At 41.6% G+C, this 12244-nt stretch overlaps 1 pseudogene; it reads right to left on the bottom strand.

Moving 5' to 3' along the window:
* Positions 1-6999: 6999 nt before the first annotated feature.
* LOC144250025 (apolipoprotein C-I pseudogene) lies at positions 7000-7250 on the bottom strand (annotated as a pseudogene).
* Between the last annotated feature and the right edge of the window lie 4994 nt (positions 7251-12244).

Below are 12244 nucleotides of genomic sequence, written 5' to 3'. Positions count from 1 at the left end.
ACCAACTGAGCTATATTCCCAGTCTGAGAACAATTTTTTTTTTATACCTGGCATTGAATTCAAGGGTCAACCACTGAGCCACATCCCCAGCCCTATTTTGTATTTTATTTAGAGACAGGATCTCATTGAGTTGCTCAGCATCTCACTTTTGCTGAGGCTGGCTTTGAACTCACAGTCCTCCTGCCTTAGCCTCCTGAACTGCTGGGATAACAGGCATGTGCCACCACACCCAGCTTGGGAACTGCTTTTTAAATTTGAGTTTCCAGATTTTACTACTTGTGGGGATCCCCACTCCCAGGGAAGGTACTGAGGATTGAATCAAGGGAATTTTAATCACTGAGTTGATCCCTAACCCTTTATATTTTTATTTATTTTTTAAATTTTAAGACAGGGTCTCACTAAATTGTTGGGGTTGGCCTTGAACCTGCAATCCTCCTGCCTCAGCCTCCCAATTCGCTAGAATTATAGGCATCTGCCACCAAGCTCCGGCAGAGGCTGTGCTTTTAACACAAGGAGCCTCTATATTTCCATCCATTCCCTACTGTGAACGTCACCATGTGTTTGTAGGTGACAGCCTATGTTTATTCTTTTCATTGAGCTAGGTATTTAGCAACACTACAGAATGCAGTAAGAGTGACTTGCCCTTTTACTCCCTCCTCCCCCAGGTGCTGTGGATGGAACGCAGGGCCTCTTGCATGCTAAACACATGCTCTACCTTGAGCTACAGCCCCAGGCCAGTGATCTGAACTTTAATAGACTTGGTTATAAAAAGTATTCTTCCTGCTGGACCTCAGGCAGGTTACAGGCCTGTAACCCCAGAGGCTGGGAAGGGCTGAGACAGGAGGATCACAAGTTCAAATCTAGCCTCAGCAAAAGCAAGGTGTTAAGCAACTCAGTGAAACCCTGTCTTTAAATAAAATACAAAATAGGACTGGAGATGTGGCTCACTGGTTGAGTGACCCTGAGTTCAATCCCCAGTACAAAAAAAAAAAAAAAAAAAATTATTCTTCTCGAGTCTTCTCTTCCCTTAGAGCAAGAGATGAACCTTCTGACTTTAGGAGAAATCAACCATGGAGACAACACTGGTCTTCAAATTGTCTAGTTCCTGTGAATTATCACCGGTAGGTTTAGGTTTAAAAGAACTGTCAGGGCTGAGGTTGTGGCTCAGCGGTAGAGCACTTGCTTGGTATGTGTGAGGCACAGGGTTTGATTCTCAGCACCACATGTAAATTAATAAAATAAAAGTTCATTGACAACTAAAAATATTTTTTAAAAAAAGAAGAACTGTCAGTTAAGGCAGCTTTCTCCACTACAGTATGACTAATAATGGCAGTTATTAAAATTGAAGCTAAAATACCTAAGATTTTGGCAGAACACACTGAGACATTCCATGGTTTTGGACATTTTAACCATATGTCTTGATTAAATGTTCTCTTGTTCACTTCTTACTAAACAGATTTGAAAAGCAAGAGGTGAAGGTAAGTGACAAAAATAAAAGTTATATGACAAAATACTCTTCAAGTGTTTCTTTTGCTTCAAATGAATTTTAAAAGTAAATTTAGGATTCAGGTGTGGTGGCTCTCCCCTGTAATCTCACCAACTCAGGAGGCTGAGACAGGAGGATCACGAGTTCAAGCCAGCCTTAGCAATGTGGAGGCACTAAGCAAATAGGTGAGACCCTGTCTCTACATAAAATACAAGACAGGGCTGAGGATGTGGCTCAGTGCTCAAGTGCCCTGAGTTCCATTTCCAGTACCGAGAGAGAGAGAGAGAGAGAGAGAGAGAGAGAGAGAGAGAGAAAAGCTGACGATGTAAGCTCACTAGTAGAGTGTCCCTGGGTTCAATTTCAGGACTGCAAAAATAAATAAATAAATAAATAAATAAATAAATAAATAAATAAATAAATAAATAAATAAATAAAAATAAAGGCAAAATTAAGAAAGCAAAAAATGACAGGAAGATCATCCTTTTTTTTCAACTGCAAGACTTAGAAGACCCTTGAAAAACTAACAGAAGACCATTTTAGGCAATTAGAATTTCCTGAAAGCTTCCCAGGTTTTGGAGATATTATACAGTGAGAGTATTTTTCATTGTCAGAGCTAATCTTTCAAATCTGGCACAAGATTATAAGTAAAGTGGCTTAACTAAGTGCTTTTTCTTTTCTTTTTTTTTTTTTTTTTTTTTTACATGAATCTGTGTGCGTAGCTTCCTTCTGGCTTTGCAAAAATGGGCCCACCCATTGCTGAATGGGAAATCACTGAATCACTGAGTGGCCATGTGTCCACCCCTGGGCCTGGTGCCTTCCCTTGCAGGCAGGCACTACTTGGCTGTGGGAAGTGACTTGGAGGTTTGCTTGTATTTGCTTCCTTGTTCTGTCTGAGAGTGGACAGGGATTGCTTGACCACACAGGGTCTCTTTTACCCTGATTGGCTCTGCATTATACCCAAACAGAATAGGGGACCGGATTGTTTCCATGTGCAGGTTGATGTTGCAAAATTATTCTGGTTTGCTTTATTAGGGACAAAGTTTTTCTTCTATTTAATTCATAATATTTATAGTTCCAGCTCTGACAGCCCTCCCCACCACTGGCCTGTTTGACTTGGTTCCTATTCTTATGAGTTGTACTGATCTCATGCGGCACAATGTATCCATCTACTATCCTTATGGGAATTTAGGGCATTATCATAATAAAATCAATACACAGATCGACTTCAATAATTACTATAATTGTGCTGGGTGTGGTGGCACACACCTGTAATCCCAGCGATTTGGGAGACTGAGGCAAGAGAATAGAAAGTTCCAGGCCAGTCTCAGCTATTTAGCAAGACCCTGTTTCAAAATAAAATAAAAAGCGCTGGGAATTTAGCTCAGTGGTAAAGTGACCCTAGGTTCAATCCCACCTACAAAGGGGAAAAGGAAGTAAATAACAGACTCTCCTTTTAAACTTTTTTGGTGAAGTTTATTACCTTTTCTCTAAAAATAGCAAACTCTCTTCACAAATAGCTACTAATAGGATATACCAGTAGGGGGCACTACAACATTGCTTTTAAAACATTAAAAACTGTATTGTGGAAAAAAAAAACCAAAACGATGAGGACCGGGCAAAAAAGAGGAACAGTTCAATGAGAAGATCAGAACTAACAAGTTACTGTGATCTAACCTGACAGGGGAGAGAATAATTTTCTTTGTAAAAACCAGCATGAGAGGGATGGATGTTCAGTGTTGGTGAATGTCTCAGGGACGAGAAACCTCAACTAGCTCTCTCACACTCCAGAACTTCTGTGGGCCATTATGTATGGGGGTCCTCCAAATTGAAATAAATGTAAAAACTCAATTGCAGCCAGGTGTCGTGGTGCACCCTGTAAACCCAACAACTAGAGAGGCTAAGGCAGAAGGATGACGGGTTCAAAGCCACCCTCAGCAACTCAGAGAGACCCTGTTGCAAAACAAAACATTAAAAGGGCTGGGGATGTGAGTCAGTGGTAAAGCACCCCTGGATTAAATCTCCAGTACCCCCAAACAAACAAAAATCCACCCCAATTTGCACATGGTCTGCTGCATATTTCAATGGTCTACAATTTGTTACTTTAAACTCTAAATGGTGCCAGCCAGGATGGCACATGCCTGTAATCCCAGCAGCTCTGGAGACTGGTGCAGGAGGATCAGTGTTCGAAGCCACCTCAGCAACAGCAGGCTAAGCAACTCAGTGAGACCCTGTCTCTAAATTAAATACAAAATAGGGCTGAGGATGTGGCTTAGTGGTCAAGTGCCTCTGAGTTCAATTCCCAGTAAACATCCCCCCCCCCAAAAAAAAAAATCTAGATTGTGAGTTTCCAGATCAATTGTCACTTGGGCATGAACTATTTAGCATCCACTTGCAGAGTGGCAGAAGGATATGCTGGGGATTGGCCAGATGTATTCTCAGGTGTCAGTGTGCTATATTTACCTGGATAGGCTGGCATAGTGAGGCCCTGCTCATTAACTGGCAGGGGCAATCAACACCAGGAGTTAGTGTGTAACTGGTCATTAAAAAAAGAAAGGAAGAAAGAAAGAAAAAGAAAAAAAAAAAGAAATTGCGCCATTTCTTGGATTATTTATTTCCATGAGAAAGAGGAGAAAGAAAAGCAAGATCCTGTTGGTCACACAACACAATTAGAGAATGTGCACTGATTTTAGTTCAGCCCGTAGAATTTTTATCATTTGCTTTGCAAATGTTAGTAGTACAGAAGCTGGGTGGGGCAGAACAGCTGTAATCCCATCTATTCCGAAGGCTGAGATAGGAGGATGGTAAATTTGAGGCCAGCCTGGGCAATTTAGTGAGACTCAGACAAAAAGAAAAAAAAAAAAAAGAAAAAAAGCAAATGTTATGCCCAGAATTAGGGGGGGTGGCGAATTTTAATAGTATAGAAAGAAACCATGGGGATGGGGATCCAATGGCTCTGTGTTCAGATTGACAGCCAGTCTCTAGTGGTAAAGCTCTGCTCTCCTCCCCTCCTTCCCTGGTGGTGAAAGCCCTCTGCAAGGAGCGGGAGGGGGTGCTGAGGGTCGAGATGAGACTGTTTAGACCCAGAGGCCAGTGCAGCTGCAGTCACGCACGTGAGCAGCAACTTCACCGGGGCAGGGCAGATATCAGAAGCAGGCTTTTAAAGTGCTGTCTCTTTAACAAGACTAGAAGGAAATTCATGAAATGCCTCTATTAGCCAGGATAAGAGGATGGCCAAGGCGAGGACAAGGCAGAGCTGAAGTCCCAGGGGTGGATTCCAAGGGCCCGCGGGGGCGGGGTGGGGGGTAGCTCAGGGGTAAGCACTTTCCTAGCATGCCTGAGGCCCTGGATTCAAATCCCAGCACCAGCACACACAAAAATGTAAATAAGTGAAAGTTAAAAAAAATGGCTAAAAGTAAAAACAAAATAAAAACCCAATTGTGGTTCCAAGAGGCCCAAACTGTATGGAGGCCAGCGCTGATCTGGCTTTAGGACATTTACGGCAAGGGGGCGGGGGCGGGGGGCAGGGGCGAAGAGCTTGAATTACACTTTGGGAAACTGGGTGTGGGAACGAGGGTCTCTATGATTCTGTGGGCCCCACAGGGGACTGACAGAGGAGGGATCTGGTCTGTGCTTGCCTAACTTTAACCTGCTGGCTTTTCCTCGCAAGTAAGCTTCTCTGCAAAAGCTTTCCACAGTCCAGCGACTCCTCTTCCTCGTCCTCAATTGGGTTTACTAAGGGCAAGGACTAAGGGACCCCTATGAGAGGCAGGATTGCATCTGCGTGCATTGCAGATGCGAGACAGCTGGAAAGGGGTGGAAACCCTTGGTGGGACTGAGACCGCTGGATCCCGGTCAGTGACTGTCCTTCCGAATATCATAAAAAGGAACTTAAGACTTGAGATAAAAGGACTAGTAAACAGGTGGGCCATGCCTGAGGCTAATCCCACCTGCAAGCATCTTTGTACCATTATCTCTGTTGATCCCCAAAGCAGGCACATATTCTGATGTCTATTATTCAGATGGGGAAACTAACTCCCTGGAAGAATACCCATAGAGCTTGAATCTGAAGTTAGGTCCCCTCCCCACCTCGCCCCTGACTGGGGATTGAATCTGGAGCGCTTTGCCCCTAAACTACAAATCCAGTCCTTTTCATTTTGAGATGGGGACTTTGCTCAATTGCCCGTTCTGGCCTTGAATTTGCCATCCTCCTGCCTTAGCCTCTGGAGCTTCTTCTGGCATTATATGACTGTACCCCTGTGCCTGGCAGAAGTTAGGTGTTTTAAGTCCAGGTCTAAGTAGATTACGCCTGCTTTGCACTGCTGTGTGTTTGGTGAGGGAGGGGTAACAACTATTAGATCTATTAATTAAAGAAGCAGCATGGATTACTAGTTAAAAGCAAAGATGTTGGGATCACAGCTCCAATGTGCTATCTACACAACCTCCTGCAAGTAACTCAACCTGTCTATGCCTCAGTTTCTTCATCTGTAACAACCTGTCTATGCCCCATAGGGTTTTGTGAAGGTTAAATGAATTTCCAAGGACAGGGCTTAGAACAATATAGGGCACATAAGGGCACATCACCTATAATGATAACCATGATGCTTGTTAAGAAACGAAGTGTTAGGGTTTAGTTGAAAGTTCAGTTCAGATTTTTACTGACACATTAGTGCTTTATTTGTTTAACTGAATTAGGGTCTTTAAATCCTCAATTGAATGTTAAAAAATCTATCCTAAGCCAGGCATGGTAGTGCATGCCTGTAATCTCTGCCATTTGGGAGGATGAGGCAGGAGGATCACAAGTTCGAGGCCAGCCTCAGCAATTTAAGGATGCCCTAGGCAATTTAGCGAATTTCTATCTCAAAAAATTAAAAAGGGCTTGGGATATAACTCAGTGATAAAGTGCCCCTGAATTCAATCCCCAGTACAAAAAAAAAAAAAAACCCAAAAACTAACCTAAACTAGTTGGGTGTGTTGGCGCTTGCCTGTAAGAAAGACAACTGATTGTCTAGCCAGTGTATTCATTTCCTAGGGCTGGTATAACAAAATACCATAGACTTGGGGATTTAAACACAGAAGTTTATTTCCTCACAGTTTTGAAGGCTGGAATTGGTTTTGATTTCTCCTGAGGCCTTTTGCCTTGACTTGTAGATGGCCACTTCTCCTTGGGTCCTGGCATGGCCTTCTCTCAATGCAGGCACATCTCTGTGTGTCTAAATAGGGCCTTGCTAAATTGCTGAGGCTGCCTGGAACTGGCTGTCCTCCTGCCTCAGCCTCCAGAGTTGCTGGTATTACAGGTGTATGCTTCCAGGGCCACTTGTCATAGTTTGGTTTTGCTTTTGGTGCAGGGGGTGGAACTCAGGACTTTACACATGCTAGGCAAGTACCTTACCACTAACTGACAGGTACCATTTATTACTGTTATTATTATTTTATAGCATTTTTATTAGTATGGAATGGGGGCCACCTCGGGCATCATGGAGGGAGTCTTTGTTTAGGCTCTGTCCTGCAGGCATTCAAGAGAAGTTTGCTTTGAGTTTCTCCTTCACTTTGTTGAATGTCTCAGAAAACCAATTCCAGATCTTGGCAGGAATGTCACTCTGTCTGATGTGGTCCATGGCTGCCTGGCCTTGTGCTCCAGGGTATTTAAAAACTCCCTCAGTTCCAAGGTGCTGGAGACGCCTGGGGCAGCCTGAGCTGGGACTGGACTTTCCAAAACCATGGACAGGACCACTACCAGAGCCGACAGTCACAGGATGGGCCTCATGGCAGCCAGAGGTGGATCAGTTGTAGGACAGCTGGGGTCAACAGGTACCATTTAAAGTGAAGAAGCACAGTGCTTGGGAGCAGTCTGGTCCCTGGTGGGTATTAGTGGAGTGCTGTCACATGATTATGGGTATGTACCAGAACCACAGTATCCTTAGGATTTTTAATTGAGTAGGAAATCCTGGTTTAAAAAATTTCTCTATCTTCTCTTTCTTACTCTTTTTCTCAACTGAGAAAGAGGGAAAGTGGAAGGATAAGGTAGAGGCAGATGGTGAGCTTTGTCTAAAACTATTTCAGGAACTTGGATGTCCTTCCATCTTGGTCCAATTCAAAAAAAATCCTGCCTGGCGTGGTGGTGTATGCCTTGAATCTCAGTTACTCCAGAGGCCAAGGCAGGAGGATCACAATTGCCTCAGTGATTTATCGAGGCCCTAAGCAACTTAGTGGGGCCCTGTCTCAAAAGTAAAAAAGGGGGCTGGGGTTGTGGCTCAGTGGTAGAGCGCTTGCCTCACATGCACGAGACCCTGGGTTCTATCCTCAGTACCACATAAAAATAAATAAGTGAAATAAAGCAAATATATATATATATATATATATATATATATATATATATATATATATTTAAGTAAAAAAGGCTGGGGATGTGACTCAGTGGTTAAGTGCCCCTGGGTCCAATCCCTGGTGAAAAGAAAAGAAAAAGAAAAGACCCCTGAATCCCTTTGGGGAACAAGAATACCTTATCCAGTATGTCTACTTCAATAATTTCTTTATCATGACCTGCTTAAAAATAGTTCTTCTGGTCTGGGATTGTGGCTCAGTGGTAGAGTGCTCACCTAGCACATGTGAGGCCCTGGGTTTGATCCTCAGCACCATATAAAAATAAATAAAATAAAGGTATTGTGTCCAACTACAACTAAAAAATAAATAAATATAAAAAAATTGTTCTTCCATTATGATAAGTTCAAGAATTTATTAGCAAAGGTCACTAAGAAGGTCCTTGCTAAACAAAAAACAAAGCAAGAGCAAAACGAGTTTTCACACATCTTTAAATTCTTTCGGGGGGAGGTAACATTTACAATACAAATTCTTATCTTTTTTAATATTTTATTTTTTTTAGTTATATTTGGACACAATACCTTTATTTTGTTTATTTATTTTTATGTGGTGCTGAGGATCGAACCCAGGGTTTTGCATGTGCTAGGCGAGCCCTGTACCTCTGAGCCACAATCCCAGCCCCACAAATTCTTATCTTGATCATGTCAGTTAGCAACTTACTTTGTTTTTTAATTTCAGGTTCTTGTAGTTGCTAATTTAGGAGGTTTCCATGGTTCTCATCATTTTTTGTTTATTACTGACCAAATGTGTTGTATATTTTAATTATACTGTGAAAATAAGATGGCATATATGATATCTTTTAATAGAATCCTGGTGTGTATATACATCACATGCAAACACAAGTTGACACGTGGTTTTACAGTAAGAATGCCAAGAATAACTAATCTAGGAATAACTACAGAATCTGATAATACAGGTGGTGTGCCTTGTTAGAAATAATTTGTTGACATGAAGAGACACAAATCCCTTCCACTTTAAAAAGCGAACATTAAAATTAAGCTACTGGGGGCTGGGGATGTGGCTCAAGCGGTAGCGCGCTCGCCTGGCATGCGTGCGACCCGGGTTCGATCCTCAGTACCACATACCAACAAAGATGTTGTGTCCGCCGAGAACTAAAAAATAAATATTAAAAATTCTCTCTCTCTCTCTCTCTCTCTCTCTCTCACTCTTTAAAAAAAAAAAAAAGAAAAGAAAAAATAAGCTACTGCCTTTTTCCTAAAGAAGTGCTTAATTAGTCTTAAAAAAAAAATTAACCCAGAAAAAAGATCCAGGATTTAAGCAGCCAGTAGATTTCAATTCCTTATAAGTAGTAATCTTTTTGTGGTTACTGTTCTATATATTTTCCGTTTCTTTTTTTCCAAGAGAGCTAATTTTATAATCTTTTTGTTTTGTTTTATTTTCTCTTCATGAGATAGTCATTTGTAGCTGGGCTTAGTGGTGCAAAACCTTGGGAGACTGACGGAGAAGGATCATAAGTTCCAGGTCAGTCTCAGCAACTTAGCAAGATCCTGTTTTAGAAAAATGGGGTGGGAGTTGGGGGTTGGGGTAATAGGATGGTGATCTAGCCTCAGTGGTAAAAAGCCCTTGGGTTCAATCCCTAGTAGCAAAAAAATTACTCAAAGAACCACAGAAAAAACAAAGACTGCATTGTACAATACTCTTTTGCAATTATTTTAGAGAAATTTGCTCCATTGTTAAAGTTGTTGTGTTGCTTTCTATGATAACATTATCAGTTGAAGCTGGCATCAGCAGCTAAACTCCTGAAATGAGTCAGCTAACTTTATTTTTAACTGCTTTTTAATTGCCTGCGGAGACTATCAAGACTAATATAAGAGTATTTTAAAAGCTTTAATAGCAAAATTTTCCCATATCCGACCATACAAAAAGGTGGTGCTAAGATTCAGAATTCTCAACTAATCCTCCCCCACCTTTTTTTTTTTTTTCCTCTCCTTTTAAACTTTAGCTGGCTGGGCCCATGGTGGTATATGCCTATAAATCTCTGAAGACTGAAACAGTATTGCAAGTTCAAGGCCACCCTGTGCAATTTAGCCAGACCCTGTCTCAAAATAGAATGAAAAGGGCTGGGGATGTAACTCAGTGGTAGAGCATTTGCTTAGCACATGTGAGGCCCTGGGACAGATCCCCAGCATGGCTAAATAAATAATAGCCTCTCCCGCTGGCCAAGTATGTGGACACAGGGTGCCTGCTGTAGGCTCAGCTACTGGGGAGGCTGAGGCAGGTGGAATACTTGAATCCAGAAGTTTAAGACCAGCCTGGGCACACAGGGAGACTATTACCTCCTAGCAAAACAAAAACAAGAATAAAACTCATAGCTGGGCTGGGGTATAGTGCCAGAATGAGTACTTATTTAGCATGTGTGAGACTGGGGGTTCTACCCCCAGCCTCACACATACACACAACAACAACAACAACAACAACAAACCTTCATAGCTGTAGGACACAGATAAGTAGTAAAAATCCCTGAGATTAGAGACCTTTCCTCAACCCCTTGCTATGACAGTCCCAGGTCATAATACATGTTGTCTCTGAATTCACAGAGGACTGGTTGGATTCTGGCAACCAATGTGGGTAACGCGTGAACTTGAAGGAGCTGTAGTAAGATTTAGAACAAAATATCAGTGATTTAGAAATCATGTATTTACCTAAGTTAAAGTAATATGGATAGCAACAAAAACCTACCCACGAGGTTGTACCAATGTCAAAGAACAAACATTTCATCTCTGTTTCAAAGCACTTAAAGACATTGTTTTAATCCTTACAAAACATCTTTAAGGTATGTAGGTGGCAAGTCATACCAAGATAAAAATTCAAAATGAAGAATAAATGGAACACTACTTAGGGAATAAAGAACTTCTAGTCATGCTTTGCCTATCTTCTGCTCCTCTTGGAAGATCCATTTGTGATTTTCCCTTTCTCATATTTTGCATATAGGACCAACATCATGGCATACTTGTTTAAAGGCTACCTTGATCTGTAAAGAGCCACTGTGTTTCTACAATTTTCTACTTGCATCAGCCTTGGCTGGAGGTGACTGAGGGACACAACTGCCACGTCCATGAACATTCCGTTCCTTCTCTACCCTACTGCCCCAGGCCTTTGTCGGACATCTAATGTGGCTCTGTCTACAGTGAAAAGTGAAAAAAAGAAAAAAAAATTAAATCAAGAATCAAATATATTTAAAAATTTTGGAGGATTCTCTGGTTTAGCTTTACTTAAGTGTCATACAAAAGTTGGCATTCATCTTCAACATCCGCTGAGGTCTCACAGCTGCTGGCTGCACTAAGCAGTGTTCAATGGGTCATTGAAAGGAGGACTCTTCCTGGAGGAGTGATTTTCCTTTTGTGATTCATTGACAATTGAACTGTTCCCCACCCAAAGGCAAGTGGCCCCAGATAAGCTCTTCAGAGGAAAACTGGCCTGCAGTCTAGGGATGCTGCAGGCCCTTTGCAATGACAGGCTGAAAAAGCATGCAGAGCGTCAGCTTTCCCCCTCTCCCCTGAAGGATGTCTTTCTTATTCATGCTTTTTGTGAAAACTGGGAACTTGGATGCCTAATTCTACTGGATTCCCCCAGTAAGATTTTCTAAAGGTGCTTTTAAAATATCTCTGTTATTTTATGCTTGATGGGCAGTAGAGGGGGACACTCTCCAATTCACTTTGAGGCCAACTTGAAAATATAGAGAGGGACACAAGGGTTTTGCTTGTTTTGCTTTTAATTTTGTTTATTACCTCATGAAAGTAAAATTTATGGCTTTGACCAGTCCCCAGTAGGTACTGCAATAGGCAACAGAGCTGGATAAAATATAGTTGGAATAAGACTCACCATTAAAATATGTTTGTTCTAAATCCAAGCTCTGCAACTTGACTGAGTGAGGGGGAAGGCTTTTGGATAAAAATCCAACACTAATCACTTTCATTGGTGCAGAGAGAGCTCAATATGGCTGTTGAGCTTGATTTGATGTGCTTTTATTCAGGATAAGGAAAGTTTTGGAAAGAGTTCCAGATAAACCAACATTCTGGAAGGTGTGGTTGCTCTTTTGTATTCAGACTGTGGCTGATTGTTTAAGCAAGTGGTAATAGCTCAAAATCCCCTACCTGATTTGTGCTATACAAATGCAAACAAACATCAGCTTTATTATTGTGATTTATGTTGTCTCTAGGCTTTTTATCACAAACTGAACTGCTTCCAGGCAGAGCTAATTGGCAACAAGTACCCAAGAAAGAAAAATTATTTCAAATATCAATTTTTTTTGGAAAAAATTTGAAGCAGAAGTTAATTTCTAGTCTACTAGAAAAATCCCAACATTTTAGGGAGGCAGAAAGTGTAATAAACAGGAGATGAACTCTGAGTTTGGATAAT

Source organism: Urocitellus parryii, chromosome 2 (genome assembly GCF_045843805.1).
Source record: "Urocitellus parryii isolate mUroPar1 chromosome 2, mUroPar1.hap1, whole genome shotgun sequence".
NCBI lineage: Eukaryota > Metazoa > Chordata > Mammalia > Rodentia > Sciuridae > Urocitellus > Urocitellus parryii.
This window is presented reverse-complemented; position numbering and strand designations above follow the sequence as displayed.